The 7283-nt window shown below is 42.9% G+C and overlaps 1 pseudogene; it reads right to left on the bottom strand.

Annotated features, from left to right (window-relative positions):
• Positions 1 to 3833: 3833 nt before the first annotated feature.
• On the bottom strand, positions 3834 to 6200 carry LOC110716465 (annotated as a pseudogene).
• Positions 6201 to 7283: the final 1083 nt, after the last annotated feature.

Genomic DNA, 7283 nt, shown 5'->3' with positions numbered 1-7283 from the left:
CTTGATCTGTGACGAAAGCCGTCTTCTCTTGGTCTTTCTTCCACAAGGGTATCTGATGGAAGCCGGAATAGGCGTCCATGAAACTCATTAGGGCATGGCCGGCTGTAGAGTCTACCAAATGATCTATCTTTGGAAGCGGGTAGCTATCTTTTGGACAAGCCCTGTTGAGGTCCGTGTAATCTACACACATCCGCCAGGTTCCATTCGGCTTTTTCACAAGGACGACATTGGCTACCCAATCCGGGTAGTAACATTGCCGGATGAACCCAGCGTCCAAGAGTTTCTTGACCTCGGTTGCTGCCGCCTGGGACCTTTCCTCGCCATGGTTCCGTTTCTTTTGCCTGACCGGCTTCTTCTTAGGATCCACAGCGAGTCTATGTACAGCAAGATCCGGACTTACGCCCGGCATCTCTTCTACTTCAAAGGCAAACACATCTTTGAACTCCTTCAGCAAAAGGAGCAAATCTGATCCCAAACTTTCAAACGCAGCCGTTCCAACCTTGACGGTTCTGTCTGGCCGGCTGTCTTCAAGGACAACATCAATTATTACTCCAGCCGGCTGAGGACGAAGGACGTCTGTCCTCTCCCCGGACAGTGATTGCTATTGTTTCGCCTTTACAGGCGCCAGTTGGTCCGCCTTCCTCTTTTTACCGGCTGGTTTTGTAGCCGGTAAGCTTTGATCACAGTCGTCAAGTTCAACAATTTCTTTCTCTTGACCGCCTGTGTCAAGCGTTGGTTTGATGTCCGAGAGGTAACACTCTCTCGCCATCTTTTGGTCCCCTCTCAAGGAACCGACTGTGCCATCATCCCTTTCAAACTTCATCAACATTAGGGATGGGATGATGACTGCCTTTGAGAGGTTAAGGGTTGGACGGCCAATAATCAGATTGTAGGCAGTCAGCTCTTCTACAACAAGAAACTTGACAACCATATTCCGGCCCTTCCCCTTCTCTCCGAACCGGATGGGTAGATCAATCATGCCCACCGGATGTACTACTCCCCCCCCAAAACCTACAAGAGGGTATGAGGCCGGATGCATGCTACTGGGCTTATACTTGAGTTTCTCCAAGCACCGGTAGCTGATGAGGTCAGATGAGCTCCCGGTATCAATCAAGATCCGGCCAACTCTTTGATTGGCGATTTTGCACTCGATGACTATGGGGTCATCATGAGGCCGCCTGACCTCGCCTCTATCTCTCTCAGAGATGTTAACTTCCGGAAATGAATATTTAGACGACTGGCCCTCATCCACTGAGTTGACCAGTTTCCGAATGTTATCTTTTGTGCCCCGGATGGTAGGCCCACCTCCCGCAAATCCACCGGCTATGGTCAGGATGGTTTCCTCATCCGTATCCGATTGAGTAGCCGGCTTCTTTGGGGGTGGTCCTCTTGCTTGTTTAGGAGTACCCCTTGACTTGGAGAGATAAGATTTGAGAGCCCCCTCAACAGCGAGCCGGTCGAAGAGCCGCCTGAGGCTAAAGCAACCCTCAGTGTCGTGGCCAATTTCCTCGTGAAAAAGACAATATTTGCTCTTATCCCGGGCGCTTAGAGGACTCTTCATAGGAGACGGTTTTTCAAGATTCAACCGGTCCTTGACTTCGTTGAGAATGGAGGCACAGTCCTTGTTGAGCTCGTACTTTGGCACATACGGATCCGACCTCTTCCTTTTCTGGAAAGGTTGTCCGGATGAGTCTGCCGCCCATACCCCCTTTCTCTTGTCTTCCTTTTTGGCCGACTGGGTAGGCCGATTCTCTTTTTTATCGGATCTTTTGTAATCCGTTGGAAGTTTCACAGCACATAATTCCACTGCCTGAATGTAGGCCTCCGCCTTCATGAGCGCCTCGTGAAGAGTGGAGACCCTCTTCCTAACCAAGTCAAACTTAAAAGTCGATCCATCTTTTAAGCCTTTGAAGAAATCAGTATAGGCAACGTCATCAGACAATCCATGAATTTGGATCCTCATCAGGTTAAACCGCCTGACATATGACCGGAGCCCCTCTTTGTCTCCCTGTTGTATTGCCCCTAGATCAAGGCTTGTTTTCTTGGCAGGGATGTTCATAGAAAAATTGGACGTAAACCAGTAGGCCAAGGTCCTGAAATTATTGATGCATCCGGCTGGGAGGTTACCAAACCAACGTTGAGCAATCCCTTTCAACGTAGCCGGGAAGCACCGGCACCATGAGGCGTCATCCAAACCCTGCAAATACATCAGGTTGGTGTATGCCATGAGGTGATCTTCCGGGTTGGTGGTACCGTCGTAGGCGCCTACCAACACGTTTTTGATTTTAGCCGGCTGGGTCATATCGGTGATTTCCCTGGAGAACGTCGTTGGCTGTTCCCCAAGGTTGAGCAGCCGGAGCTGCCAGTCCATAGGCTGGACGGGCGGCTGTTGCTGCCCCCCGAAAATACCCGCCTGTGCATAGGGGGATCCAAAGGGCGTATACGGTGTTCCATGCACTGCCGGTTGGATCATATGAGGGCCGGATCGAGCGGAAACCTCGCTCGTCCGGCTGTCATTGTTTGTTCTCGAGTGCCTTCCTGAGGTAGCATTGAAGCTGTCTCGAAAGGTCGATGTTGATGCCGACTCGGATCGCTGAGTCTGTTTATCTTGGATGAGCGTCCGGGCGTCAGAATAGACTTTCTTTGTTCCATCCGGCTGAATGTGCCGGACGGGCTTTCTTACTCCATCTACAGGAGTGTGCATCTTTGAGAAATCAAAGAGCCTAGCCGGCATGTTTGACTTCGGATGCGGGGTAGGCGCTCTACCCTTTACTGTTTTGGCTGCCTTTTTACCGCGACGCCTTTCTTCCGCCTGACCCTTACGGGGGCCGGCTGTATTGTCCAGGAGGCCTTTGATCTCTCCTTTGAAGCTCATCATCATATTCATGAGCTCATCTCTGGAGACTGGGGAGTCTCCAGCGGTAGGGGTTAACCCAAGCGGCCCCCTAGTCGGCTTGCTAGGAGCCGCCTGGTGCCCTTCCCGTTCTCTCTTATCTTTGAAACGGGTGTTCTTGGTCCTTAGAGAGCCATCCGCAGCAGTGTAGGCTTCCAAGTCATTGTTATCGGATGTATCTTGGTCCGAATGGACCTCAACCTCACCAGTAGGCAGATTGCCTTTACCAGGTAGTATAGGCTCAGATGTCATCTAGAAAGTACTCTCCCCACAGACGGCGCCAGATGTTTGGGGGTTTTTTATGTGTCCTTCGGGAGAGTTACAATTTCCTAGCAGACTTCCTTCTTACGCCTGTACCTGCACAAGTAACGGAGACTCCGGATGGGGGGTGGGAGTTCCGCCTCCGAAGATTAAGTTAGTATCTTTTCGAAGTGGAATAAGAATGATAAAAGCTTGAGAGCGTTTCAGTAGGTTTTGGCTTTGTTTTTGTGTGGTTGCAATTAATGTGTGATTCTGGATCCCCATAAATGAGGTCTACCCTTACTATTTATAGTAAGGGAGAACTGTACCTCAGTTAGGGTACAAGGGACACGTGTCGCAAAGGGATTGGGCCTTTGCAGACCGTTGAAAGATAGACACGTGTCAAGCCTTTATTGGGCCACGTGTCTTAGGGTATTTTCACCCTAAACAGTAACCATGCTTAAAGAGGTCAAAATTGCAGAAACATTAAGGAAAGAACCATATACATAATCACCATAAATATGCTATTAAGATTCAAGGTTAAAAGATTTAAAATTTTTCGTCAAAAACGAAAAACCCTCGAAAAAAGGCATTTCTGTTCAGATTTTGGCTTTTTCACAGCCCTAAAAGAATTGTAACGTTTCCAGAACACTGTTTCCACCCAAAATTCACTGTTTTTGGGCGAAAAATCTGGGTTCGGGGCCAAAAATCATCTTTAAAACGGGTTTAAAATTAATAAAACCGAGCTACTAATCTAATTAGTAATATAAACCAGAAAAATAAATCATTAAAAACACCTTGAAAAATTATTTGTTATAAAAATAAATGAGCAAGGCTCCGATACCGCCGTTGGGTTTCGATGAGTCCGACTCACCGCGGAAATAAAACCCGAGCCCAAGAACAAACTCACAATTAATATAACAAAATGCATAAATAACAAGAATAGAGAAAAGACTAAATTACCCTTGTAGCGTGCTTCGCTCAACCGGATGGAGCTCTTACTTGAGAAAGCCGAGCCTCACAAATGGCAAGGACCTCCAACGAAGTCCACCCGCAACTCGACCCGATCGGTCTACTACTTGGAGGTTAGCCAATTCAGCCTCATTCTCTGCCTTTTTCATCCTACGTACCCTCCTCCTCTTCCTTCAGCTTTAGTTTTTCGATAGTCCTCTCTGCTACAACAGTTTTCACCTTCATTCTTTCTCATCAGCCATCCATGCTTCTGCCCATGCATTTGCTGCTGCTGCCACTTTCTTGTCTGTAAGTTCTCTAGCTTCGGCTGCACATCCCGTTAAATATTCATACTCAAATTTTGATATCGTGATGGTAGAATTTGTCTTGGAAGCCCTTTCTCTTACTATAGTTTCTGCCAGAGCATTTGCTTCTCTTAATTTAAGTGCTTCAAGATCTTCTATCACAGCTTCTAGCCTCTTTTCATTTTCATTTGTTTCTGACTTAATTTTCTGAATCTCAGCCCTGATATTGTTTGTCAGTTGTCCCTCCTCTTTCCTCGCCTCCTCCTTTTCTTTCTCCAACTTCTCTAAAGTAACCGAGAAACTTTTGTAACATCAATTTCGCCTCTTCCTCAGATGCTCTAGCACCCTCTAACCTGTCTTTGGCTTTAATAAGCTTCAACTTCAGCTTCTTTATACACAGCTCATTTTCTAGCTCCCATTTTCTCAATCTTTCTCTTCTCACTCGTAGTGTTTATCAGTTCATTCCTGATAACATCCATACTTCCCATAAGTTCTATTTCACCTTCCTTGATAACCTCCAACTCCTTTACTCCCTCCAAATCTTTTCTGACTAACTGCAACCCCAATTTCTTCTTCATCCTTGGGGCTTCTCTAAATCTTATTATTAATCTCCTTGATCAAATTCAACTCATACTGCAATGCCTCGACATCTTTATTAGTAAGTTATAACAACTTTTTTTATATCTTCCATTTTCTCAACCTCATTTCTCAAAGCACTGATCTTCTTCCTGCTTTCTTCAACCAGGAATTAATATCTTTCTGTTTCTTCTTTCCTCTGAGCCTCGATTTCTGCAAGTTCTTTCCTGGCCTGAATCTGAGCCAGCTCAACCAGCACCTCCTCTTCGTTAGCTTCTTCAATCTCGCCCGGCCCCTCATTCCCTCAACACTACGCGTGTAAGACTTCAGTCTCAAGTCCGCACAATCTGCTTCTTTCTCCGCCATGAACTTCTCCCTGACTGCACACTTGATCTCAAGCTTAACCTTGCTGTGTTCGCGCTTCAAAACTTCAACTTCCCTCGCCACCTGTTCATACTGACCATTCTCTTCTTGCACAAGCTTTCCTCAACTCGTACTCCCTTCTTATACTCTCTAGCTCTCAGTTTTGATTCTTCTATCCTCAAGTTGAGCTCCCTAACTAGTTTCTTAGCCTTCAGAAGTTCAAACTCAACTTCGGATATTTCTGACTTACTGTTATCCTGTTCGCTTTGATTTGGCTAATCCTACTCGTTGCAACATGAAGCTCTGGAGCCTTTGAAGTTTTCTGCAGCGAAACTCATCACCAACAAAGTGGTAAATACAATGAGTTATTTTTACTTTATATATATAATGCTTAAAATGTGGTGATCCTGGATCGGTTCTCATAACCCCTTCTGGTGGCTCATTTGCACCAAAACAAAATAAGTTAGTACAATGCTTAAAATGTGAAATAATATACCTCAAAGTTTGATGATGCATCATATTGAGGCTTCTTAATTACTTGTACTTGATTAGCCCTTCCTCCATACATGTCAATGGCTGCTTTGACTGCCCCAACTTTTCTACCATTTTGGAACTCTCTCTTATCTATTTCAACTATAAAATGAATAATCTGTATTCGGTGACATAAACCCATCATCTGAATATCAGTATATTCCACAAAATCTCAAATTTTTTTGGCTCATCTTCCACCAAATTTGTGTTGCAGAGAAAAGCCACAAAATTTGTTTAGTAGAAGATAAAAATTTGAGGAACCAAAAGATTAGAGGACAAATTGTTTGGTTGTTATTGTAACAAGTACAGTAGTGCCAAATGCCAGCAATTTAAACATTTTTTTCCATGAGAACTTTATTTATTTTGACATTTTTATTGTAGTGGGACGTATATGAGGCTATAAGCTCTCCTTTTCAATGCTTTTAAAGATTTTGGTATTTGGTGGTAATATAGAATTGATTAAACAACTTAGGGCTCGTTTACTTCAACTTCAGTTCAGTTCAGTTCAGTTCAATTCTAATCAGTTCAGTTTAGTTATTTTGCTAATTAATTTGTAAAATATTTCAGTTCAATTCAGTTCAGTTCAATTCTCAGCTGAAATAAACAGACCCTTAATCTAGTTTGTGACTCTGTGTCCACTCACATGGCTGTGGCTGCGGTAAAGCGAGCTTCTGATGTCATTATTATAGTATATTTATCACCCCTTTTTGTGTATTATCATTTCATAGAGAAGACAAAGGATAACTTTCCAAGTCTTCTCTTAATTTTACTCTGTATATGTTTTTCCTGACATTAATATATAGTTTGATTAAACTACTTAAACGATTTTAAATATTATTGCAAATTAGTAAAAGGTTGAAGTATAGAATACATGTATATTTATTGCAATGTTTATTTTAGCATATTCATTGTATACAATAGTAAAGATATGCTCTTTTTTAATATTATTTTAGTAAATATTATTTATGTTAATATATATTTGATATGAATATATTGTTTATTTATAAATTTATATTGTGAGATAATCTAAGATTTAATTGCTTTATTTAGAAGCTATTAATTAGGCAAGAATAGAAATCAAATAAAGAGAGACACGTGACAAGGTGTGGAGTGAGTGGTCTCTGTTTTAGTATAGATAATGATGATTTTATTAATACAAATGATAATCTTATATTAAATGATTTAATTAAATATTATATATTAAATATTATTAAAAGTTAGAGTGTATATCAAACTTTTAATTAAAATTGCTTGTATATCAAACTTTTGATTCATGAAAGGGATTCTTTTGTTAAGTTAGAGTGGTCCTTTGCTATGTTATTACGGGGAAATATCAATCCAAAACAGCAGTTGGGATAAGCCGGTCAAGCGCGTGGCAAAAGCAGTAAAAAACAGCAACTTCGAGGGCAAAACCAACATTTTCT

Source organism: Chenopodium quinoa, unplaced genomic scaffold (assembly GCF_001683475.1).
Source record: "Chenopodium quinoa cultivar QQ74 unplaced genomic scaffold, ASM168347v1, whole genome shotgun sequence".
Taxonomy (NCBI): domain Eukaryota; kingdom Viridiplantae; phylum Streptophyta; class Magnoliopsida; order Caryophyllales; family Amaranthaceae; genus Chenopodium; species Chenopodium quinoa.
The sequence above is the reverse complement of the archived record's forward strand: the minus strand, read 5'-3'. Positions and strand labels throughout refer to the sequence as shown.